The sequence below is a fragment of the Centropristis striata genome, chromosome 3 (genome assembly GCF_030273125.1).
Source record: "Centropristis striata isolate RG_2023a ecotype Rhode Island chromosome 3, C.striata_1.0, whole genome shotgun sequence".
Lineage (NCBI taxonomy): Eukaryota > Metazoa > Chordata > Actinopteri > Perciformes > Serranidae > Centropristis > Centropristis striata.
In genome coordinates this window covers 20158241-20185836 of record NC_081519.1, presented here as the reverse complement: position 1 = coordinate 20185836, position 27596 = coordinate 20158241, and the positions used below count along the sequence as shown (strand labels likewise).

Here is a 27596-nt window from a genome sequence, read left to right as displayed (position 1 = left end):
TGGATGGATGGGTTGGATCCAATTAGCCATGGTCATTGCTCATGTATTTAAGCTGACAGAGGTAGACTTCATGGAATATCCTTGATTTTGGTAGTTTTGTGAAATGCTCTTGTGAGGTACGTTAAAAGCCCATAAAGAGCACATTGTGAGGAATGCATCTTAGATGGAGATTTGATTTACAGCTGGAGCAAACTTTCTCAATTAGACATGGGAAGAAAATAATTGATTTTTAGTAGGCAGTGTACAATGATGGGGAATACTTAAGGATAATAAAGTGACCAAGATCCATACCTTTTTCTTTTTCCTATTATACACAATCAACACTGCAATTACTTGTGACTTTTACTTAAGATTTCCTACAGGGTTCATTAGCAGGTAATGCATCTTTTAATGCAGAGCACTCACAGCCTACATGCGGCACATTTGCAGCAGGATTGATGGCTTGTGACACCAGCTGCACAGGTGCACCTATGTCTCCCCATGACCTTCCACATGACATGTACCATGCTGGCCTGTTTGTAAGCGTGAGCCCTGTTTGTAAACACAGCCAGAAGGATGAGGAGCACATTTGCCCCGGTCGCGCTCAGCTCCGCAGACAGGCACAACGCGACGTGACAAGCAACAGATGTGTCACGCAGGCTGAAATCAAAACAGCCGTCCAGCGCGTAGATGCACACACCATCAGACGTGGTTTCTGTGATGAGGCGGGGAGGCATCGAACGCTGCTGGCAGATGAGACAAGGCAGCGCCTTTGCTGCTCCCAGCTTCCTGACTGAAAGAGGACAGGCCTGTTTGTAGGCTGCTTTGACACTCCTAGTCACTTTGTCATCTGGGTGCTTGCTGCTGCTCTGATCACATGTACACACTGCATTCAAAGAGCGTCACATCAGCCGTGTGACAGGTAGGCTCCCAATGAGACAACAGCCAAAGGGGATGTCCTTTTCAATACACTGTGTGAGTACAAATGCACAGCGTGCTAAGACAAAATAACATCATATGACATCATTCTGAATGCTCTTTATGTTGTCTTTTTTTCACTTTGGAAAGTTTGTAATGGTGTCACTTTTAGAACTGCCACATCAGAGGCCTGCACAGTGAGACGGGGACTGAAGTCACACTCAGTCCATCTATAATGTCCACTTGATGCAAACTGATTGTTGTGTTTGACAGCGGCTGTAAAAATGCAGCAGGCGTTGGCTTTACACAGGGAACATGTTAATGATATTCTCAGCAGCTTAATCTGCCTATTGCCACTGCCCCGTAAGCAAATACTGTGGCTGCATGTTGAGCTGTGGGGGGAGAAATCGGAATCCATCATCAGAACAAGTGAATGAATGAAGGTGCAGCAACAGCTGCTTGACTGATCATGTACTACAGACTGTCACCCCACATCTGTTTACCACTCCGACAGCTACATGAGTGTTTATATCCACGGCTGTAATTGAGCTATTTTCCCGAGGGCAGCTGTGACCCACACTAAGTTATATCCCAACTTTCCATTAAAGCGTGGGGGGAAGTTTTACAGATAGTAATCACGCCCAGCAACACTGCTATGTAAATATGGCTTATCAGCTTTGCCAATTTGGTTAAGTGACATGTACGTGGGTGATTCACATACTCAGCTCTGTGGCTCTGACACTGGCCATGTACAGTAGTCATTTATTAAACATAGGTAACTTGCATTGTTAACAAGTACCTATGAGGCAAGAACATAATCATGAAAATGATGCAGAGTTGAACCAACATTGTGTTCGGGAAAAAAAAAAAGATGCAAATATGCCCACAAAGTCTTCAGCTTAACTGTCTGCATCCAATATGTACAGTATATGGAAATTTAAATGGGAATATCTAGATCTAAAACACACCATTTAAATATTCAAATGTTAACACCAAACAATATCATGCATTATGGCTTTTAGTATTTGCGTACAACTCTGTTTGCTGCTGTGAGCTGGGATGATATGAGGAAGAGAGAGGGGGAGAGAACACACTGTGTGGAGGATATGGAGCACACAAACAAAGCCTTTGTCTGCCGCTCATAGGAAAATAACCTGTTCTATCACTGTTCCAACTTTTTTAGTGAGTTCTTACCTACCTGCCTGCTATGTTGCTTTGTCATTATTGGCTTAATCTTTCATTTACATTTGTTAATAAATGTTAATATAACCTATTTTTCTAGTAATGAAAAAAACAAAACAATAGAAGTAATATAATTAGTCAGTAGAACTTAACATTATTTTGCACATGTTTATTTCATTGCAGTTACAGGGGAAAAACAGGGAGAAATAACACAGAGGGAGCTGACTTGCAGAGATAATGAGTCACCTGACAGATCTTCTGCTTATGGTGCGCACACAACTGAATCTTCACTAATTTGTGGACACATCTTTTAAGCAAAGTACACCCAAAGCACTCATTTTAGTTTAAATTAAAACTAAAAACTAAAACGTGTTTTTGACATTGACAACACAATCCTTCCGTCCCCAATTTTATTTTATTTAAGGGAATTGTTTTACACAGTAGCAGGTGTTTTCACATGTAGTAGATTTCTTTTGGCCCTTACCAGACCCATTATATTTTTGGGTTGTCTGTCCATTTCTCAGGAATGCCATGAGGGAATTTCTTCTGATTTGGCACAAGATCCACTTGGACTCAAGGATGGACTGATTAGGTTTTGGTGGTTTAAGATCAAACGTGAAAGCCACTGTGACCTGACCTCATGTCCGCCCTATTCTCGTGAACATCTTCATGAATGTTTTGAGAGAAATTTGTCAACTATGAAAAGTACATCTGTTTGGACTCACGGATGAACTGATTAGATTATGGTAGCTCAATGTGAGTTAATGTGTTAACTGTGACCTCACAAAACACGTTTTTGGCCATAAGTCAAAAATTCATGCGATAATGATGACAACATTTCAAACAAATGTCTAATTCGATAGAATTATGAAGTGATGGCATTTTATATTGAAAAGGTCAAAGGTCAACTTTACTGTGACATCATAATGTATTAGAATGTTAGAAGAAATTTGGTTGGATGCTGAATTGGTGACACTCTTGGGGGAAATTGGTTGTATTTTATAGATCTGTGCTGTTGGGTTGAAGAATCCACCCTTTAGAATTTGAAGCGTCTTTGAAGCATCAATTTTTGGAGCATCGTCTACTAGCGTGGCTTCACATGAGGGTTGACAGACATTGATGTAAACTGCAACTTGACTGGTTGGAGGTGGTAATTCTTGTTTCCTAGTTTCAACCAGCTGTTTCACACAAAAGTCACAGGGAAGGTCTTGCAAGTTGCTCAGAATGTGGTCAGTTTTGTGGTGATTTGCAAGTGCAGAGCTTCTAAAAAATAACCTGTGCTTAGTAACAACAAATGTGTGTTTTTCTTATGCAATCATTGACAGCGAAGAACAAGCTAGACAACAAACATGGAACATTTGAACATAAATTAGCATCTGTATCACTCTAAGTGGGATCAGATACAATGGAGAAACAGGTAATTTGAATGAGCAGTCTTTTATTTGAGAAAAATTAAATGTGCTTTAGAGTAAAAAAAGAAATCCTCCTCCGAGGGAGTGCTCCAAGCAGAGCTTTTACCTCACAAAAAGCTCAATATGTGCAAACAGCCTCTATTTAAATTGGATCCTTAGGCTTAGGAGAAACAAAAACATAGGGAAAATGGTGATCAGAGAACCTTGTGTAGCTAGTATCTGGTTGGTCTTTCTATGGAAGAATGTTTCCAGAAATTATGCATTTTACATTAAGCTTGATGCACGAGACAAAGAAAATAGTGCCACTGACAGAAATGTGATGCATGGATTGCTATGCAAAAACACTAAAAGCGTTACCAATATATGTCAAACAGTATCCCTTTGGATATTTTGTACTATACTCATAGAAATATACATTACCCTAAGTAACCAGGTCTTATTTATCACTCTGTTCCTCTCCTCACTCTGTCACCTTCCTCATCATCTTGGCAGTTATTCTGAGGACACTGAGCAGACAGACACAGAGGGATGGTGAGAGGAAGAGAGACACCATGTGACAGAGTTAAACATAGTAAAGGATCACAGTCCAAGCTGTGACATCTGTAGCCACCATCAAAACGCATTGTAATTAAGTGGAATATGCCATTTTTTAATTCTATATGCTGTGCAATAACAGTCCCCAGTAATGAATAATTTAAGGAATAAGGGACGCCTTTTTCACTTTGTGTTTAAATTTAGCCGGTGTCATTGTCCAGCAGTGTGATTAATAGTTTATCAGTGTCGACTATACATCTCCATGAAATATCTCTTTCCATCTGTCATTAAACTGCAGATGGAAATTGGTTAGATTTTCAATCAGGCATAGCTTAGATAAAAAAAGGAAAATTACAAAAGGAAATAGCCATCAAGATGTACTCACATGCAGGTAAGGCTGTGACCCAATATAGGACATCATTTATGGAATAAGTCTTTTTAGCACTATGCATCTGCACACTTATCGCTTGAAAAATGACACTATTTTTGCATGAAAATTGGATTGAGACCTCATACAAAGCCCGGTATGCATCCTAAATGTGGTTTTAAATAAGCCTGAGATATGTAGCAGTGAAAGTGAGTTGTGAGAGAGGGGCCTACCGCAAGGGGTTGACCAGTGAGCCAGAGATTGGCTTCCCTGTCAAATAAAGATTAGGCCTTTATTTCACCATCTAATCCCTGTAAATCTCTTATGGAGGAACTTCGGGGCTTTTAATGGCGCAGAGGCTTCACAGTCTGCATGTCTGTCTTATCTCTGAATGTACACGAGTGGATACAGCAACCTGTGGCCCCTGTTAGTCAGTGCATTTAAGTCTGGATTACAAACCAATTTAAGGTGAAACAAGAAGGTTGCTTGTGTTTGTGCTAACAAGCTGCATTCCAGTTGAAGTTGCTCATAAATTTAGCTGTTATTGTTGGAGCACGATCAGGATTTTTGAAGAACGATACCAATTCTGGAGTGGAAAAATTCACTGATTACCGATACAGGAGCTGATATAGTGAATTTTTTAAACTGGAATCAAAATAGATCTTTTCTGTGTGGATTATGCACAGATTTTGCACCGATAAAACTATGAAAAGGCACCTAGAATTTTGCTTTCTTAACCCTCTGAACCCCAATTTTCAGGATGCTTCTTTGCTCCTGTCACATTTACTCACTGTGGCCTTGTTTTCACTCGTATATGTAAGTTAATGGAAACAGCACAATCATTGATGGAAGAACTGAAAAAATGTCTTCTGTGCAGTTTGAGCAGCAGTAGATGTCTTATCTTTGTGCTGTATTTAATTAAATTTCGGTGGCAAAGGACTTGCTAAAATCATTGCATTCTGTTTTTGTTATGTTTCTCCAAAAGTACTGACTTTCTTTGGAGTTGGGATTGTACATTATCCATTCAAGGAATTTCAAGGTTAAAAATCAAAGACAGTTTCTGTTTATAATGAATGGTGTATTAAAAGTACTTTTTAAACTTGCTAGCTAGTTTTGTAATTCATAGGGTTGAACAAATAAGAAGTAATAATAAATACATTTAAAAATAGTTTACATTATTAAACATTGATCACACAATATATGACATTATCAACCAATTCTAGAAATTAAAGTTAAGAAAAAAAATAATATATATTTTTTTATTAATTAATAAAAATAAATAAATAAATAAACATCAGTACTGTGTGTTCAGTATCAGTCAATTGCTGACAATTTAAATGAAGAATAAATACAAATAATATCAAAGGCTTACACAATTTCTAAGTAACCCAAGGCATCGTTTTCTGCATTTTCTGCTCTATAAAGTTTTCAAATCGGCACATATTGGACACTGATACAGCTAAATGCCGATACGGTATAGGCCGAAATCACTGATAATATTGGCGGTCTGATATATCAGCCAGGCTTTAGTTATTGTATTTCGCTAACTTGGTAGTGTAATGTGACTTCTTTGGCTTCATTTTCTCACATCTAGTTATTGAATGTCTCCAGTTTTTCCCCTCAAATATGCAGAACATTCTTTTTATTGAATTATTAATGTGTATATTGAATTATTGAAGGAAGATAATTTCTGATCGGATTAATATTAACTCCCTGTGAAATATTAATGACTAATGTTAAAAACGATGAACTTACGGAACTATTAATATAATCATAAACAGACGCAGTAAGAAGTGGCATGGAGTCAAATGTGCCAGAACTGTTTCAATCCCCCTTTTAATGCACTTTCCCTTGAGGTCGGTGAATATGAAATATTGCTCTAGTCGACTTTGTGCTCAGGCGTTCGGCTCATGTCATTGGCCAGTCCTGCCCCGGGGCTGGCAGCGGTGTCACGGGGGGGAAGTTCACCAGCATTTGTCTGCAGGTTACCTTTGTCACCTTGTCCACAGCTGACCTGAACTATGGCCAAGGGAAAAGTTCCAAAGATGTTTTGGTGTTAATATTGGGCTGGCTGCTCTATCACCCCTGCTGATTGGCAGAGCTCCACTGACAGCTCCTCCCCCTACTCCTGCTCTGAGGGCTGCTGCTAAACTCAAATGAGACTGGTGTCGGCTTTATTTTTTCCTCTAAAGGTGTCACAAAGAAAGTGGAGCGAGCCTCGAATAAATCCAGCCTTTTGTCAGTTTTGATTAAAACTCTCTCCAGATATTCAGCAAAGATTTGATATATCATTCGCCAGTCTTTGGTTTGTCATTACGAATGTCTGATTGTATTCATAAAATATGGAAATCAGGAAAAAATAAACCATTATTGTCACATAATGGCAAGCACCTTGAAAATATGGTTACATTGATTATGTTTTAAATGCTAATGCCAGTGAAGAACATAATAACGAAGACATGAAAGAGCCTCTATTCAAAATCTGATAGCCAGGGAGAAGCAAATTATTTCAAATATTTGATATTTAAATTATTTTCAAATGAACAGAGACATGAGTAGAGCAGAGGCGAGTAGTTTCCCCTGGTGATCCTCCAGGCTTCTTTGTTTCCTTGGTGTGTCTCCAGCTCATTAATGTTCTAAGCATGTGAGAGAACCAGACCATACTCTATAACCCATAGCTGGGTGACACCTCGGGCCCAACACACATATACAGTACATTCACACACACACAAAAATCCCTCAGCCGTTTAAAGTCCACTGGCTCTTTCAGGAAGTGATGGCCGCCGAGCTGTCCTGATTAAAATGACAATAGTCTAATTAACTCGACCTCAGTCTCAGTGCGCTAAAACGGCTGATGGCTCGCCAGTTCCTGTTTGAAAGCCCTTTGTCTCCCCATCGACCAAAAATATGACTTTTTTTTTCTTCCCCCAGCAAAATGCCTCAACCCCATTTGACGAGATTTGCTAATGGCAATTATTTCTCATAAGCTAATTAAATCTAGGCAAAGTTTTCCATTCTTTTTTTTTCTCCTGTAGAAATCCTTATGTGCAATTCTCCAGGGATTTATCATTTAGGGTACGGTATCACAAGCACCTCCAAGCAATGTTAGTCATTTAGATTATATACAAAGTGGTGTTGTGGTGTTCACCCTGATTTTACTTCAAGCATTTTTCAATCATAGTCATTTAGCACTTGAGTCATGTGTCTATCTGCTTGTGTTGCCCTCTCCTCTCTGTGGCCGTCAATCAGGTCAAACAGGCAGAGAGGAAAAGGGCACACTCAAGCAAAGGAGTCTATTTTATGGTGTTAACAGACCCTGTTTGAAAATGAGACTTTACTCGTGCCCTCATGATTCTTTTGCGTCATTTGATGGACTCATCTAAAGTGCGGAGGAGAGAAAAAAAGAACAACAACATAAAAAAACTTTAATGACTGAAGAAGAAACTGCTTTTTGTTCTATTATCCTTCTGTTGGTGATTAAGGTCTATAGGGAGATAATTACGCTTTAGTCTGGAGTTAATGAAACGAAAACTTGCTCTTTTCTTGTGAAAAAGGAAGGGCAGATCTTTTGTACTGCTATCTGCAGACATCTCCCACCCCTCGACAAGTCACACAGAGAATTGGTTTTGTTTTAAGGTTGCAGCCCCCTCCGCTGCCTGTCAGTCTGTGGCTGATATGAGGGATCTGTGAATGAAGCCAGAGTCAATGAGGTCTGTCTCCGGCGCACTGTTGCATCTGCCTGTCTGCGAACGTTAGGCATGCTGGAAAACATCAAATGAAAACATCACAACAGGTCATTGGGGATATGCGCTGATTTGAATCAAAGAAAATCCTAGAAAAAACAACTTCTTCCTTCTTCAGGTTGTTGTGATGCTACTACACTTCCAGCATGTGTTGGCCATCACATGACCCTGCTTTGTTGGACATAAAAGGAATGCACAGATTTAAATTTATCGCTCAGCAACTCAGAATCAGCTTTTCTTTATGAACGGTTTGTATGACTTCTTACAAAAAATAATGCACTGGAATGTGTAGGTATCCCACAAAGTTTGACCTGTGAGGAAGCAATGTAATATTAAAAACACGTAGGTTGGTTGTTGGATGGGTGGGGGGCGGTATTACATGGATCAAACCTCAGTTGGATGTTTTGCCTGGAATTCGTATTTTTTAAGCCGTACCCAATTCTTCTTTGTGTTTTTAGTGCCTAAACCTAACATTAACAACCTGCTTTAAACAGTGATTGTGATATAGATTACAACAGTGACCGTCACATGTCATTAATGTGTTGAAATTATTGTTTTAGAAGCCTAAACTTTACAATTTTACAACTATAACAACATGCCTAAACAGTGATTGTGATGTAAGTTACAACAGCAGGCGTCATGTGTCAAAAATGTGTTGAAATTATTGCTTTTTTTAGCCTAAACTTGTTATTTTTTTCCTAATCTTAAGGTAAAGTTTTTTATGCCGAAACCCAATTGTTTTACAACATTGACAATATGGTTAAACAATGATTGTGATGTAGGTTACAGCAGTGGCCCTTACATGTCAGCTATGTGTTACCATGAGTGCTTTTTAAGCCTAATCCTGTTCTTTTTTCCTAACCTTATTATAGAGGTTCAGGTTAGAGATGCACTGATCCACCTTTTTCCATTTCCATTTCCGTTCCAATTCCAATACCTGAATTTGAATATCTGCTATTGAGTTCTATACCAGAGCTTTTTTAAGATAAATTTGCATTGTGTTACAATTTTGCCTTAATTTTAAATGTCTTCCAAAGCAGTTTATTTGAACTGTAGGTTAAGCAGGCTTCACATGCAAACAGGTGTAAGAGTCCATATTGCTTTAAGGTTTTGAAAAACTTGAACAACTTTAGTGCAGAGCAGTGCATTATCAACTACTGTTAAATAGATTTACATGATGTGCTGTGCTTGAGTTCAAAAAGTGGTTAGAGAATTTTAAAGAGTACAGTTTTAAATTGACAACTCCTCCATAATATCCATATTTTTAAAGTGACTATTTGGAATAAAAGTGCAATAACTGTTTGGAAAAATAAATATCTAGACCATCTAAAATGATCAAATCATAAAATAAAGTGTATGGTTGCTTTGTAATAAAATGCGTGTGATATGAGACAAACCAGATGTTTTTATACACATATTCATTTTGATTAAGTAATAAAAGACAAGGCCAGATGTCTGTTTGTGTCGGACGTTAAATAGAGGAGGTGGCAAGCGTTCACTATGGCAAAGTTAGAAATCAGCTGGAATAGCTGTAGTCAGAGCAATATCCACGACTTTCTTATAAACATACAATTGGCTAGATTAATAATTCCAATAGTATTTTTTCAAGTTGTAGTTTATTGAGCAAACCGCAAGTGTCCCTCACCATCCGTGAGAAAGCCAAAAAGACCATCGCTGTCATCAAGTTGAGTGTTGTCAGCACAGTACATGCAGCAAAGAGACCTCGGGCGGTATTGGAACCTTTGTCAGTTGCAACAAGGAATTAGCCTTAGCGGTATGCACTCTACCAGTGAGCCACCGGGACCCCCCTAAACTACAGAATAGACGTTTGTCATTACCACCCATAAAGACCTATATGAGCATTTCGCAGCTAACAGTACCGCAAAGCATTATAAAAATAGCACACACATTATTATACATGTACAATTCAAGGTTGTAAAAAAGGCTGCAGTTTCTTTGAATTTAGGCTACAAAACCACTGACCTAGGTGTAGGGCAGAAAACTTCCTGGTAAGGCGTTATAAAAAACAGGACATTTTATTGTAAGTAAATGGCAGCAGGGAAGTAGTTACGAGGGTGAAGTGAGGCACGTATAAGTTACGTAAAAAGTTATTTATTTTGTTTTCACATGGAACACGAACTCCGTTCTACTGGGTGAAAGGCCGCCGTTTGTGATCACCTGATGACTGAATCACATGAAAAAATCAAAGCCTGATACTGATATTGGATCGGATCGGCCCCATCTCTAGTTTGGGTGCCTAACATTAAGAAGTAGATTTGGGGGTTCGTCACATGTCACATTTCGGAGCATATCACATGAATCCCGCTGTAGAAGTTTTCGTAGGAAGTCATATGAACCCCTTGATGAGAATCCGTTGACAGGAGCCATGTGTGTCATGACTTGAGAATGCAGGGAGGTGTTGACCAAGCCATTGTCTGCCATGCCCAAGCACAAGTGGTGGCCAGAGAGCACATATTAAACTGTCCTTGTGGAAGTTCACATCTGGTGTGTGTGTGTGTGTGTGTGTGTGTGTGTGTGTCTGTGTGTGTGTGTGTGTGTGTGTGTGTGTGTGTGTGTGAGACTGCCCCCCCCACACACACCAACCCCTCCGACAGCACTCTCACATTTCATCATCTGTTCTCCAGCGCCAGGGTGCTCCGGCACAAGTTGGCCGCTCTGGATCCATCTGTTGTTATTATTTTCCACTGATAATTGGCTTGAACAATGGAATGCCTGTGTCCCCCTTGCCTTTGAAACCCTACACCCTGTTTATTTTCCAGAGGTCTCATTTCTGCTCTCCTTCTCTTCCTGACTCCCTTCTCTCACCCCTCAATTTCTCCCTTTCCAGGCACCTAGTGTCACCTCACCCTTCTCCCTTCCCCCTGATCGCATTTGAGAGGGTTTCACATGAAAATGACATTTTTGACCGGCTGCATCAGTATGTGTCACTCAGCATCTGACGCCAATCGCCACATTTTTTGGAAGGGCTCAGCTCCCCTTCTCCTCCATTTTTTTTCATGGCCTGGCAGTTTTCTCCAAGAGTTTCCCTCGACATCACACACATCTGCATTCCTGTTGTAATGACAAAAAACAGAGGGAGAGACAGATAGAGGAAGAGAAGGAGGAAAGTAATTGAGACACTTAAGAAAGACTGCTGATTAAAATGACCTTTTATTTATATTTTTCCATTTCTACCAGGAGGTGTGTAGAAGAAAAGCATATGTAAAGATGAATTAAAGGTGTGCCTTTTTAATCCAGGACATACTTTTAATGAAAACCCTCACCAAAAAAATGACCTACTTCAATTAATTAAATTTGATATTTTAAAATTTAATTAGTGTTTTAGGTTGTAATTAAGCAGTTCCGTGTTAAAGTCTTCATGCTCTGGTCACATCCTTTTTTTTAAATAAATATATCAGACAATTATATTTCACTGAGTCTTATCACAGATCAAGAAAAGTAAGATTGGCAAATTAATTAGAAAAGTTTGTTTGAATGTAGAATAAAAGGTGCAAACAAGACATCATACCAGAAAGAAAAAAAATCTTCTCAATTTGTGCGCCCTTTTTAGTGGCTTCTCTATAAACTTATGTTCTTCTCATTAAGGACATTTTTGAGGATTGAGGAAGTATTTCCTTTTTTTTCCTCCCCTCCTTCCTTTTGTTCTGCCTCGTGTGACCGTGTTGATGTTCATTTGTTCTGCCTGCTCTTGTCTAATTAAAAGAGGCCAGGACAGGTAGGGCTCTCAGCAGGCATCTGCTCTGTGCCACTTCTTCATTTGCTGAGTGTTTGTGTTTATGCAAAGGGGCCTCTTCCTGCATATTTAATCTGGAGCAAGGCACCAGCTTTTGTTGTGTTTAGACCACATACCTCCAGTCCCTCTCAACGCGGCAGCCTGGGCTCTCTCACTTGCTCGCTCACTCTCCCTCTCTCTCTCTCTCACACACACGCACACACACGCACACACACACTAATACACACAAACACACTCCAGTACCACACTACTTCAACTACTCCATACCTGCTACTTTCACTGGCAGCTTTCTCCTCTTCTTCAGAAGTGGATTTCAAAACACTCAGTGCTTGGAGGGAATCTGCATCAATATACAGTTTGATGAACATGATGAAAGTCTGTTTAACTGTTCCTGGGTAAGTCTGTAAAGATTTCATTATCTTTCCTCCTCCTCCTCGCTTGACTTTTATGGGACGCTGGTGGATGTACGTGTGTGCATGTGTAGGTGTGTTCTGTAAGTGATTGACAGAGTCGGCGTATGGGGGGCAACGGGTTTAACTGGAGTTCCTCTGTGAGAGTTTATACTGTAAGTCCAGTGTTTAGACGGAATACAATGTTGTGTAGCATTGTAAATTATTGAGAGAAGTCATTGAAGTGTATGAAGTATCTAATCAATGCAAAGACAGTGTTTTGTTTTGGATATAATGAGGAATCTATCTTTGGAGTATTTTTAAAATCAAAAATAGTTAATGTTTGCTTCTTTAAACTTCCTAAAATCTGAGTTTTTCCATCTTAAATAATAGTAAACTTAATATTTTTAGATTAAGTTAGTCGGACTAGGCATTTGAAGAAATTGTGGGTTTCGGTATGTATGATAGACATTTTTCACTATTTTCTGCCATTTTTTGGCTTAAATGCTTGATTTAACCATTATTGCCTTTGTTTAGTATAATTTTGTGATAAGTCAAAACCTGGCACGAGCCGTACTTTGGGCAAGTATCACTACAACTGACTAAGTCACGATGTTTTAACACTGCATGTGTGTGCATATCTTATATATTCAACTTGTTATGAGTCCATAGACACCAAATATTTGGTTGTGCTCCTGGTAGTTTCCTAGCCATTTTCTTATCATGCTATATTTAGTCTTAGCACATGTCTTTGTGTTTTTTTCTCTGATATAGAATAGAGCATATTGCAAAATTTGTTCTAGTATGAAAAGAAAAACTCACTTTTCAGCCAAACATTTTGACTGACTTTCAAAGGGAGGAAAGGAAATTTAAAAAATCAGTTATGGGCTCAAATGGGTTCAAAAAGCAGATTTAAGACAAAAATAAATAAATAAATGTCAGTTGCAGCCCTACAGTAGTTGAGTGTCTGGGTTTGTAATTGCAAATCTCCACGCGAGGGGGCAAGAAAAGATGATTACATTTAAGTATTGCATTATTATGTTTTGCGATACTGTCGTTCAAGTTACAAAAAGCCTATATTGATTTTTTTAATTAATAGTTTACATGCAAAGATTTGTAGCAGACACAAAGTAATGCTATTATGTTGGAGGCCGTGATAAATGTAAGTGCAAATCTCACTGTCAACTACTTTTCTACCACAATTTTATGTCTGTGGTTGTGTGCTCTTTATACTATGACAGTTTTCCTAAAATCAGATAAAAGAATCACAATAGTATAGGTATAATAATATGTATCACTAACTTCTTGCCAACACAAAGCCCTACTAAATGCATTAAATGCTATGGGTGAAGCTTGTTCATTTACAGATAAAATAATATATAAACTAGAACACTGTCAATAAAAACCCTATTGTCAATCTCTCTGTATCCTTAGGCTATATATTTTAATATATTTGAATAGTGATGAGAATGAAGAAGAACATTAAGAGCTGTATAGTTTAACCTGATCAATGGAGGAATGTGTTGTGTAAGTTAAAAATTCACAAATGATTGGAACACATCACCCAGCAGTTGGCCTATATTTGCATTGGCCTGCTGTGGGTGTGCATGCAGTACTGCATGTATGTGTGAACAGTGTGTGCGAAATGTTCCCTTTCTTCAGCGCAGCAGGGTTGGAGGTGATAGTAAGTGGTAACCCCACGATGATGCGTGAGGGTATTAGTTCCTCCCTTCACTCATCGCCTCTTGTTCTCCCTTTGTCTTTGTCTGGGGAAATGGAATCTGCAGCTTATTGATATTAATAGCGCACAGGATCCGTGGTCGGAGAGGAGCTGGGACCCGGGCGAGAGTGGAAACCTGATATGGCTGGGCAGAATTGACAGTCCTCCTACTTGACAGGGTGGAAAAGGGGTTGGTTATAAAAATAGGATTGCATAATGTTCGCTGTGTGTCGGCCCTTTGTGTGCTGCGCTGTCCGTGCATGATCGGGGCTGAACTTTTTGACTGCGCTGATCTAATTTCACGTGCAAAGTGAGACTTTTTTTCATCCGTGTGGATCTGAGCCGCCCCAGCTGTGACTCCTCAGCAGACAAAATAATTCACAAAGGCCAGTTTTCTGGTGCTTTTTCTCATGGATCAATAGATTAGAATTCCCAAAGGCACAGAGTAAAACACTGGATATCCACTTGATAGGACTTTTTGCATTCAATGAGCTCATTTAAATAGTGTAAAGAAATGTGTGGCCTTGTTTGTTTTGGGTTAGAAGTGAAATTCCACTTCCTTGGTATTAAGGCAGCAAAGCTCTCTGTTTGCACTCTGTGTACTTTGTTCTTAGCTCAGCAAAACGTGAGGGCAGGTCCAAAGAATCGGGGGGATCAGACAGGCCTGACATTCTGCAGACGGCACTGTTGCCTTTTAAGCTGAGAAAAAAAAAAAAGAATGTGAAAAAAGCACTCAGAATAAGGGCTGGCTGGATTGAAGTTGGGTTTAATTGGTGGGTTTTGAGTCTGTTTGCGTGTCAGAAAGTGCTGTTGTTTACAGTCTGTGTGGGTGTTACAATATAATGCCAGGATCCTGCCAATCACATCAAAAAGACAAAAAAAACAATGCTTGTTTTTTCAATTTTTCAAATGCTGCCTTTTTTTTGTCTTTACGAGACTTAGCCATGTTTTTCATTTAATCAGTCGTTCTTAATAAAAGCCCAGAAGAAAAGAGGGAGAAAATAAGTGTGCAGTCAGCCCTTTTAGCAGATCAGATCATACAGTAAGCAGCTGCGCCTGTTGAGAAGTGACTCATGCTTTTGATTTTCCTGTGTTTCAGAGCACAGACAGTGACTTGGAAAATCTCCTGCACACACCCTAAAAACAAACACCAATGACCCTGTATATACAGTAGATATCACAACTAAAACTCTCCAACGCCCTCTTCTTAGTTACACAATGCTTTTTATTCACATTCACCAGCCCTGAGGAGTGTTAACCAGTGTCTCTACATTTTTTTTTGTTTTATTCAAACACACTGTCAGGCACCGGCATGATAAATAGATCCTGTCGATTTATTCAGGTGCTGATACTAAGTGATCGAAACATCCCGGATGGGCTGTAAAGAAGCGGGAGACAACTCTGGCAGCCTCCTATTGACAACCATTGAGTTGAGCATTAATTAATATGGTAATGATGTGTGAAGGTTCATTAACGAGCCGCTACAGAAGTAGCCACAGATACAGTATTAAGCGTGCTTGGAGTAATTAATGGAATAACTTTACTTAGTGGTAAATATTCATGGGCCCTCATCTTTTTGTCTGCACAGTGTGAAGAGAGAGGAGAGCCTGTCCATTAGAGGAGCTGAAGAGCTGTCCACAGTGAATGCACGCCTTTTGTTGGGATTGGGTGCGTTTCAGTGGAGGGGTATTAATTCATATTTTGAACATGCAATCTTACAACAAAGCCAAAGGCACTGATAACATACCTAGGACTAGAGAGCATATTGTGAAGCCGTGACCCCCCTCACTAATAGGGAAGTCCACTTCACAGGTTTGTGGACAGAATAAAATGAGTCTTTGTTCGTGCTCAGATGTAACCACAGCAGTTCATTACCATAGTAAAAAACCCTTCTGATTGTCCATTTCCTCTGAAAATAGGCTGTTTGCATGTTTTTTCCCCACACAATTACAATGAAGCCTGTGGTATTTGCATAGAGAATGGAAACATTTATTTGGATCATCTGATCCTCTAAAGGTATCACACTAGCTGTCATGCTATCTAAAGCCTAACCGATACTGGGTTTATGGGAGGCAATTCCAATATTGATTCATCAGCCTATAGACAACCACGAGTCCAATGAAGTTGTGGCACTGTGTAAAACATAAATAAAAACAGAAGTTTATCAGTTTGAGAATAGAATATGTACAGTTTTTGTACAGTTTTCAATTGAATATATGTCACAAAGGATTAATTCATTTCCATAGTGGATCACTTACATTAAATTATCTTGGAGTAGTCAAGTACTACTGCAAGAAAATAAAAAATGAAAGCGTCCAAAATGAGTTTTTGATGATGCTGTGAAAGTAGCGTGAGAGTAGTGTGAAGTAGAGTGGGGTGAAGTAGTGTGGGATATGGGCTTTATTGCTATTGGTATCAGCGTATTAATGTCCCATACCCACCAATATAATTGCATGCAAACTAACATAAGGTGAGTGGACTACCCGTATAGCTACTGTAGCTAACATTATGTAGCATGTTCAATCGTGGGGCAGCCCAGCGCCCACTGTGGTCAAAACACCATACTAAAAATAACTTTATGACATGTTGAATGTCGTACCGTTATAATGTTACCATACGCATTAGTTTGTCAGCTGGCATGAGTCACTTGTCATAGTACCACATCGTAGTAAGATATTGACAGTTATAAAGCAAAAAAACAATGCAAGACTATATTTTGAATGAATATTGAGGTCTAAATTGAGTACTCGAATACTTATGCCCTCTAGTACATATTCATGTAACATTTTATAGCGTATAAGCAGAATGGGCAAAGTAGCTGCCATCTATATTTAGCTACAGTGATTTTAAGCTCTTGTCCCACGTTGAATGACACTATAGGCTTGGCATCACTAATCCCATTCATTTGAGTGGGGATAGTATGTTGGGGCTGTGGTGGTCGACGCTGCAAGAGATGCTAAAAAAAAAGAAAATGCAGCAGCATGCGGCTTAAAAGTTAAAACAGATTAAACTATTGGAAACTCTGTAACACACGTTTTCATATCAGCATATACCTGACAACAGGCCAGTGTGCATTGGCTTTGATCTCATGCCATCTTGTAACTACTATGAGATATTTTCTTTGTCTAAAGTCATTGTTGTTGTCTTTGTCACTTTGTTTAACACAGAACACCTACAACATCCTCTCAATACTTTACAAGAGAACCTTGCAAAATGCTCCTTAGTTCCCTTTGTCTTTTGAAATTGTTGCATTTTGATTCATATTCTCAGACTAAGCCCCTTACTGAGCATGCACATAACCCACCTAGGTGGGTAATTATCTCAAGCAGGAGTTGTTCTATTCCCTAAAATCTCAATGTGGGAGTGTGTGATGGGCTCGGTTTTCCCAACCGGGCGAAGCAGCATGTGCTTGTTTATCCTCACCCTACGTTCTCCGCACCCCCACTGTTCTAAATGGCAATATTACAGCTTTGTGCTGTTTGAAATGGAGACAATTATCTGTTTAGGCATTACAAGATGGGCATTATGTTACAAGGAGAAAAGGCGTACAGCTGCTATCAGGATCCCGTTGTTGCCTTTTCTCTCCAATACAAATTTTCCATCATTAAAATGATGGAACATTTATCTAAATGGATGTTATGCGTTGGGTAAACTCATTTAGCTCCCGGGGCTCTTTCAGGTGATGGGAATTAATGATGTTTAGGAGTTTGAAACTGAAAATATCTGTCATTTGTCACCACTCGCCATTGATTTACGATTCCATTGATGATATGTTAATTGAAGTGTAATGAATCACAATAATAGGGTAGTTGTGTGGGAATGGTCCATTTTCGATGATTGTTCAACCCTCAGTAGAGTTCAGAGCGAGCTGCATGTTGACTCGCATTTTCAACAAGGGCATTTAACACATAATTAATGCTGAGACCGGGCAAGTTGGACCGGTGTGTTTTTTTTTTTATCTTTGCTCAGTCTGCTTTAGATAAACACTTGCACAAACGCCTGGCCACAGCTTTGACTGCCAAATGTAAACGGCAAAAAGAACAGTGGGAGAGGGAGTTGGGAGCTTTTTTTTTTCTTTCATATTTGGATATGCTTTAATGCCTTTATTCAAATGCACCTGAGATATTGCCCCACAGTCACTTCTCAGTTTACCATAAAAATAAGATTTTGTTTCCTTCTCTTTTTTTTCTTTTTTTTCTCCATCTTTCTTTGCCTGGGTTGAGTGCTCAGTTAGGAAAGCTGTGTGCATGCAGATCAGGGCTGCCCAGAGGGAGTTGAGTCGGGGGCAGAGTAGGTACAGGTACACTGTGTTCACCACCAGGGGGGTGAAAAGTTTTTGTCTTGCAAATAAACCATTCATTCACATCAGACAGCCCCATTGTTCATTTGTTATCATCAGTGGGTGTAGTTGTAGCTAACAGACAGATGGAAATGCAGGGATGTGTGTGTCGGTGACAATAGTCGGCTGCAGGACGGTAAGGGCGTCTTCTGTCCCACTCAGAGCTGAAATAATGGCTGCATGTCAAAGGGACGTACACTGACTGGTGCAGGGAAGCAACAGGAATGCAGAGAATTTCTTTCTTTCTTTCTGATTTTACAGAACACGTATGAGACTTTAGCAATTCTAATCAACAGCAACTGGTGGGCAACTTAGCAGCATTTAGTTTACTCCCATGTACTCTGTGTTTCTTGCTATAAATTTGCTCATAGGTGCTGTTGACAAGCATTATGGTCCGCAGTGGTAATTATTTCATAATTATAAATAATTCTCCATCTTGTGTCCGCAGGGCGAGGAGGCTGTTTTACCACCGCTGGAACCGAAGATTGCTTTAAATAAGCAAGTCCTTGTGGAAGGTAAACACACCATCACTCACCACACTCTAGTCCCTGCATGTGTGTGAATGCTGTATTGAACTGGCTTAATAATTAACTGTATGCAGCAGGGTTGTCTTGTTTGTGTACTGTATTTTTGCAGTGTGTATGTGCGGGGCAAGAGGGTGGGAGGGCTGGTTTCAGAAGCTGCTGATCTGAGGCTACAGTTGCATGGTGAGTAATAAGGGACATTTCCCCTGAAGGTCAAGTTAGTTAGAAGTTGGTTGTGTTAGAATTAGTTTTGTATTAAGTTGAACTGTTGATTAACTCGTAGGAAACGAGGACATGAGGAAACGAGGTTGCTCAATGGCGAGATATCTGTTTGTACATGTTGACATTTGTCGGGAAAAGGCTGAAATATGGTAATGCCATGTTTACCAAACAAGAGGGGGAGGCTTACCGCACTCAGTCTTGTTATCATTGGCATCTCAGCCATTCTGCTGGATATCTTGTGTTTGCTCCACACACCCGTCGCTCTATCTGAGAAGGTTTGGGGCCCCCAGGATGTGAACCTTGGCTGGAGCGATCTGGTGAGACACAGCGGGACTGTGCGCGTGTGTCTGTGTGTGTGTGTGGGTTGTGCGATGTTAACACTTCAGGAGCTCAGGGCTTCAGACGAGAAGAGTGTCTGTTTTCTGTCTCTTACAGCTTCATCCTCACCGTCATGTCTTTCTCTCATTCTATTTTTTGTCTGTCTTTATCATGTCTCTCACTCACTCTCTCCCTCCATCAACACGCCGTGACTTGTAGGTAGATAGGTAGCATGAAATGTGCCAAATAATGACTGAACATTTGAGCTTTTGTGCTTTTTTTTGTTTGAGGCTAAATCAGATCAACAAGGTTGATGGTAATTAACAACATATGTCAGATGTATCTCTGGTTTTTGGTCCTGCAACTAGTGATTGAGTTAATTATATGATTTTTAAAAGGTATAGCAATATGGTCTGCCCACAGAGGAACATCGTAACATGCAGTAAAATTAGGAAATATCCCAGATAATTCTTTGTTTTTCTTGTGGAAATATAAGTATTTTCATAGAATAATTTCCATTTTCTTATTTCCATAAACTCATGTTAATAGTTGACATTTTGTTTTTATGTTGAATTTTTAAACAAAATTCTACATTTGAATATTTTTCTTGATACAAAAATGCATATTGGTAAAGTGTTCCACCGAGAATAAATAAATAAATAAATAAATAAATAAATAAATAAATACTTGAAAAGTCTAATCCCATCAGAGGTCAACTGAAACATCAGCAAATCACTTAACATCAAAGTCAAAGGCATAAATGTATATATAATAAAATAAAAAAAAAACTTGTGTTCAATATCTTCTAAATCCTACATGAATAAGTTGCACTTTAATATTGGCATGCAGCAATTAGCCACTAGTCCCAGCTCAGCAGATAACTATAGCTATTACAACATACTATTAGCGTCAATTAATGTCCTTTCCAGTTTGACGTCCATTCCGATTAATCGGTCGGCTTCTACTCTCAATTAACCCCAGAAGGGATTTTCCCACAGACAAACAGTTTGGCTTTGAGCAACAGTATAATAAAAATGTAATAAGTTACATCCTAGATAGAATGGGTGATGTCACTTCTGGGCCACGGTATGATTTTAAACAAAAAGTCATGTCTGCTACATTATTGCCATGTTAAATATTACCTGCTGCAGCATCCATGTAAAGCAGCTGTAACTGTCATCCTTACAGTTAGCAGTCTAGGATTTTAGTCAGGCTGGTTTTCTCTCCATTGTAAAGGAGGCCCTCTTCACTACAATATGTTAAACAGCCTATACTCCTCTTTCATTTGATTCAGACAATTGCCCCCACATTTGGAAAACAGACTTGAAGCGGAGGAGTCCTGTTGCTGCTGTTTATCTGGAGTGCATTCTCTGCATAGTCAGGTCCACTCCAGCAGGTCCCTCAGCTGCTCGCTCCAGATGTAAGATCAGCCCAGAAAATCCTCCAAATGGTTGTGTAATTAATGTTAATGTGGCAAAATCAGCCTAATGATTGACACAACTTTCCAATGTGATTTTGATTGCATCGCTAATGCAGAAATCCCTGTAGCAGCTTATTGGATTACTATGTCTCAGTGTTTAAAGCTCTTTGAAAGTGCAATAGACTCTCATTCAGTGTATGTGTTTGAAGCATGCTGCTCATTTTTTGTCTACCGGCAACGTTTTTTAGAATATTTATCATTAATTGAAATGTGAGAGAAATCTTAAAGTAGCCTGACAAAAGTTTAGATTTCGATGTCTGGAATGGTTATCATCATATGGAAATGTCTGTGCGATAGTGCTGCCTCTGATGTGAGCTGTGTGGAGGCCTGCTTTTTGGGGCCAATTTATTCAGACCTGATGACATCCAACTTCCCAGAAAAGTGCCTCAGCTTAGAAGAATCCTCAGATGCCCAAAACATGTTTCTCTGTTTTTTACGGCTTCAAAAATGTTATCGTCTCACGCTCATTTGAATTTCATGAATCCATGTAGGGGAGAGAAGAACACATCATGCAAACACTCTCGTTTCTTGTAATTCGTTCCTTTGCTGTAAATGCTTTGGTTTATATTGCCTTAGTTTTAGCTGTTGAGGTTGCTTTATTTAATCCACTTTTTATGGAAGTGTTAAGAATAAACAAGTGGATTCATGAGTTGGACCCACAGAAAGGTCGGGCGCAGATTTATGCCGGGATGAAAATAGGGCCTGTGTAATAGTTCCCTTGACTGCATTTATTGCTTACTTTAAAAAAGTAATTTCTTTATATCAGCATCAAGCTGAAAATTGCCATGTATTAGTATTAGGCTTGGTAAGCTTCTAATTCTGTGGCATTTACAGCTGGCTGTGTTTCCATGCATTTATAACACTTTGATTCTTAAGAGCTCCTTTAATCGCTTATGCCTAGCTCGGAACATAATAAACAACTCGCTGTAGCAAAAGTGCCACATGGGGGAGATTTCTAGCAAGAAAGTTAAACGCTTCTGTCACTGGCAGTTTTGTTGCTGTGTTTTTCATGCACTGTAAGTACCGTAATCTACTCTCCGAGCTTGGCTGCTGTAGTTAAAAACAGTGACAGGCAGAATAGATGCAAGGCAGCGTGAAAATGAAAAATTATCGTCCCTACAAAGACGTCACAATTGAGAAGCAAGGCAGAGCCATAAAGCGGCAGCGTGCCTCTGCCTTTTCCTGTTGATTGAGATCACAGGATGTGTCAAAGCCTTCTAAACACCCTCACCTGGCCGCCGTCTGCTTTCCCTATCTGATGCTCTGCTCCTATGGCCGCATCAGCTGCTATCAGAACACACACTGGCAGATCGCCCGCCTCTCTATTGTCTGGCTAAACAGGTTGCACAGTTAAACGCACGCCTTATGCTGAATACAATATGTCACACAATGGAGCAACATTCTTATTTTCTCTTGCATCTCCGACAACTTTCATGTGAATTATCTGCAGCTGTGAGGTAGGATTGATAATGTTATCACAGATGTGTTATCTCGAAGCTACTTAAAATATCTTTTTTGGGGGAAAACCGCATTCGCCAAGTTCCAATCTATTTTTCTATCAGCATCAAACAGACATGTCTTCTTTTGGTCTGAAACATATTGACGGACGTATAAACTCTGGTCTGCGAGGAGAGCGAGGAGCTTTGATAATGTCTCGCTGCTACCAGGTGCAGACAGCTAACGTGACACAGTCTTTGTGTGAGATTGACTGAGGCGACAGAAGTAAGCAAATTCCACCCTCAGATGAGTTGTCTTACAGCGAGATGAAAAGAAAATCACAAAAGTGAGAAAAAAAATGTCAAAGCTCTGTTTTCTAGCTCTGGCCTTGTGTCTGTGCTTCAGAAAAGATGAAATGGAACTAATAACTTGGATTGATTTGTTGTCTTCTGAGCAAAATGACTATACAGAGTTTTTTTTTTTTTTTGGTAACCCAGGAAGGCATCTGTCAGACTGCCTTTACTGCAAAACAATGTACTGTACTATAACTGGTGGGATATCAAATATAACTTAAAATATGTACATACTGTCCAAGCCCCTAGAAGCATTATTATTAGAGCTATGATGATTAGCTGACTAATTTATGAGTCAATTAACAAAACAAAAAAATCACGCAAGGGGTCACTATTTTTGAAAACCCCAAAACTTGATTTTGATGTATGTATTGCATGTAATTTGTAACTGTAAAGTCTTGTTATTTGCTGGCAGATTTACGAGACAGGGTTGGTTCTGGCGACATGCTAAACAAACCCATTTTTAGAATGAATGTCAAATAAATGTCAGCAAATAGTGAAAAAATGCCCATCTTAGTTTTTCTTAAAGTCCAATGTGATGTCTTTAAATGTCTTTTTTTGTCTAAATAAAAAGATATTAACCTTAATATGATGTAAAATAGAGAAAAACAGTAGGTCTCCATGTTTGAGAGGCTGAAAACAGCATTTCCTGCCAGTTTTGCCTTTCAGGCAGATGGGTTTTAAGAGGTTAATCGATTAACCAACAAAACATTTGGCTGATTAATTGATATATTATATTTTAAGACACATTAAAAGGGACACTTGTTATGGTTCCCAGTTTGTCTCGAGAAGGTCTCTGACTATTTAAGGAAATTCCAAAAAGTTCCTACAAGATGCAGTCGTTCTTATTTGGATAGTTTTGACTTTGTTGCAATCACTTCTTGTCATGGTAAATATCACTTTGGCAGTCCTTTGCTTTCTCCGTTTATTTTAGAAAACAAATCCCTTTTAGGGATAAAGCACCTGGTGGGGCTACTTAATGGAATGGCTTCAGCCCTACGCAAATAAACAGCTTGCATTTTTGGTGTGAGATTAGGAATGAGGCTGAGAGAGAGAGAGCTGGAGTGAGGTGCGTGATAACCAAACAAAGAAAGTCAACATGTGGAGGGGACGGCAGTGGAGAAGTTGCACGTCTACTTCCAGCTATAGTTTACTGTAGGCCTGTGTACTGTATGTGTATAGTAATGCATGTGAACACTGGCACGTTGTGAGCTTTGAACCTGAGTAAGACATCATGCTGAGGTAAAGCTCTTTTTTCTGAATAACTGACCAGTGAGTCAGCAGTCGGATAGAATCCCAAAAGGACTGGAAAATATCAGAGTCTTTGTTTTCCACACTTTGTTTATGCCTTTTCTTAACCTGGAAAATAAAGATTGGGAGCCAGAGCCAAAGAAAAGCCAACAAACAAGTAACCAGTGAAACATAGAGCAGAATGATAGCTACATTTATGTTAAATAGCTCAACATGCCGTAGAAATGAGTGAGAAATGGAGCTTTTAAACCAGGCATATCAAATACTTTCTGAATTATTTCATTCAATCATTAGTTTTTCCTCTGCTCTGTGTTGTAAACAATTAGTTTCCCACTCATTCTCTTATCAGGATGATGTTAATATACTTTGAAAGCTGAATCAGAATTAGGCAGCTATGTAAAAGCCTGCTTTATCCTCTATTTTACTCTAACTGGGACAATAATTTAAATGAACATTATGCTGTACAGAAGAAGACTTGAAACTGGTGATTGCAACCAAAAACAAATTAGTTAAACGTTTATTGATGTAATAAGTCAAGTGAAAGTAGGTTCATTTTGCCATAGACTTTGAAACAATTGGACTTCTTTTTTAATCCGGTGTAGTCGCCCCCTGCTGGCCATTAGAAAGGATGCAAGTTCAAGGCGCTTATGCATTGGCTTCACTTTTCCCTCAAGTGTAACACAGCTAATGATAGAGATGATAGCTTAGATTTTCCAGCTCTGTTTTCCTTTAAAGGTCAGCATTATTAACACAGTTTACTATTGGACAATGATGCAAGTTCCTATACCCAATTTTAACAAAGTTTTACTCATCGTAAAAACCTTGGATGGGGATAAACTTCACCTTGTTGTAATAAATTGATTTTGCTGAGAAAGTTTGCCATGATTAATAAGTTTGCTTTTAGTTTTGCTTAAATTTTACTCAGATAAAGTTCAGGTGCTTGTTTTAACACCACAGTGAATGCATCGGAGAATCTGGCACGATTTCGCAATTGAAAAAGAAGAATTTGCATAAAAACATGTTTAATATCCTCAAAGTAAGATATTAAAAAAAAAAGAATGAATTTGGAAGCATCATATGAGTGCTGGCATCAAGAAATGAAATGATACTCCGTTTAACATTCTGCACCCTCTTACTTTCCAAGATCACTTGTATTTTTTCAGTGCAGCCAAAAACAATATTTTTCTGTCAAGTATAAAATCGTGATTTTACTAACATAAGACCACTAATTCAACCAATGTTGAGTGTTTTTTCAAACAGTACAGTTTGCATTTGTGAAAGATGGTGAATGCCAAGCTGAAGAGGAACATTTGTATTTTCATATTTAGCCGTCTCAGTACGGCCATGGCCCGATCGAGCGAGAGGCTATTTCTACCCAAATGTGGGTTTATTTATGTAATCAAATGAAAAAGGTGGAGGCATTTCTTAAACTGCTATTTATTTACAGTTTTTCTCTTTTGCTCTGGTTTTAGCCTTGGCTCCTGCGTTGTTTTCATAAACAAAGTCTCTCCGGCTGGCTAGAAAAAACACAGGGCCGCTCAGTGCACTGAAAACAGGAATGACAAACACCATTAGCTGAAAAATTTCCATCTCATTGCAACTATGTTATTGTTTACTTTACCATACACGTCCTAATATGGTTACCTCCCTGTCAAAGCGGGCCAGAGCAGAGCCGAGGGGCCCTCGCAGGGAGACGCTTTCAGCTGCCACTTAGACAATAAGAAACAAATGTCACAGCTCGGCAAAATAGCCTTGCTTTCACAGCCTTACAGTACTTGGCCTTCCACACTGCTTGGCGCAGGCTCCCGTGTGATATTTATCTACTCTGCACTGTTAGATGCCCTCACAATGTACCCCCACCCCTCTCCATCCCCTGTCTTCTGCTCTTTCTTCCCTTCCTTCTGTCTTTCTTTGTCTGTATCTCTCCATCGATCTCTGTCCCCGTCCCGGTGTTAGCTATGTGTAGGTTGACTGATGGGCCTGTGTTTGCTGTGTTAAGTTATTTATCAGGGGGTGGGGTGATGTGTTTGGAGTGGCTGCTGCCCTCCTCCCTGCGGCCGAGCAGAGGCCAGTTCAGCTGCAGGTCACGCCCTGGCCCAGAGCCGGCGCTGCGTTTGAACTGGAAACATCTTGGCCATGCTTCCAGACGCTTTATGATACTTGGATCAAATCGCAACCGCACAAGCTCAAAGAACCTCGGGCTACTGCAAAGGAAATGTAGCATTCTAAAGTTTGCTGAAGCATCATTTGTTGCTGTAAATATGTGAAGGGTTTGTACAGAGCCTGAAAGTTTGGAAAATGGTTCATTTTTACAGTTATGTTCTCAAGGTCAGCAATGTGATTCAATTCAAATATACATACAATACACTCTACAAACTCAACAATCTTGTCTGCAAATTTGTTTGAAAAAGGAAAGTTTTTTTCTTGTGTTCACTCGTCATTCATAGCTGGATAAGTCCTGTTGATTTCTTACTGTGGAAATTACCAATAGCTGCAAATTAGTTTTTATCAAAACATATATATTATAGACAATATTTTACAAGTTATTTTATATATTTTATCAGCAAAAACAAGTAAAGTAAAGAGGTAATTGTAGTGGAGTAAAAAGTACAATATTTCCTTATGAATTGTAATGGAGTTGAAGTATTAAGTGGTAGGAAAAGCAGATACTCAAGTAAAAAACATGTATTAGTAGGCCTGGGCCGATAATCAATAAATCAATTAATCGCACGATAAATTAAATGAACTCAATAATTTTGCCGGTCTCGATATATCGCCATGCGCATGCGTGTTTGTTTTCCTCGTCTGTTGCCTCCAAGCAGGCTGGATGACAAGAAGGTTCACTCTGTGCTCGATCGATGAGCGGAGTGAACCCTCCTGTCAGTCATCCAGTCTCTTTGTCTCTGTGGGGAAGGCTGGGCCGCTAGCATTGGCTACACACAGAGTGCAGCAGGTGAGCCTCGTGCGGAGCAACGCGAGGAAAAAAGATGATTGCAAAGCCAAATGCCACAGCCCCGGTGTGGGAATATGTCGGTTTCAAACCGAATGAAAAAGGTGAGCCCATCAACACACGGACGAGCCTGTGTGCCGAATTTGTTCAAAAGTGGTGGCAACAAAAAAAGCCACCACAACAAACTTGCATGCCCATCTAAAGCAGAACCACCCGACCCAGTTTTCCCAGCTGGGGAAAAAAACTGCACCTGGAGATGCAGAGCCTTCGTCCCGACAGTCAACACTGGTCGACAAAGTAAATATAAACGCTGTGCGCTCACAGAAAGTGGAGTTTGCTACATCGCAAAATAAATGCTGCCCTTTTAAAAAAAAAAAAAAAAAAAAAAAAAAAAAAATGTTTGTTTTATTTATTTAGGATATTTAAACGTTCTTAAAATTACAATTACAATGGCAAAAAACACTGAGAAATAAAAGTGTATTGTATTTGAAAGGGTGTGCATTATTATGATATATTATCATGTTGACAATAATATCGTTTATCGGCAATAATTTGTGGGACAATATATCGTCCAGCAAAATTTGTTATCGTCCCAGGCCTATGTATGAGACGGAACGAAATGGGATTTTTGAGGCTGATACTGATTTTAAAGGGGAAAATTCACCGATAACTGATATAGTGGCTGATATAGTGAATTTGTTTGAGCTGGATTGAAGACCTTTTT

At 39.4% G+C, this 27596-nt stretch overlaps 1 protein-coding gene across 3 annotated transcripts in view; it reads left to right on the top strand.

The window, feature by feature from the left end:
- Window positions 1-27596, top strand: part of foxp1b (forkhead box P1b) — a 181850-nt gene that overhangs the window by 42956 nt on the left and 111298 nt on the right. For all 3 annotated transcript variants that reach the window (XM_059328899.1, XM_059328902.1, XM_059328901.1), the window contains exon 4: window positions 18786-18852. The gene's annotated coding sequence lies outside the window, so the exon portion shown is untranslated. The remainder of the gene's footprint in view (window positions 1-18785; window positions 18853-27596) is intronic.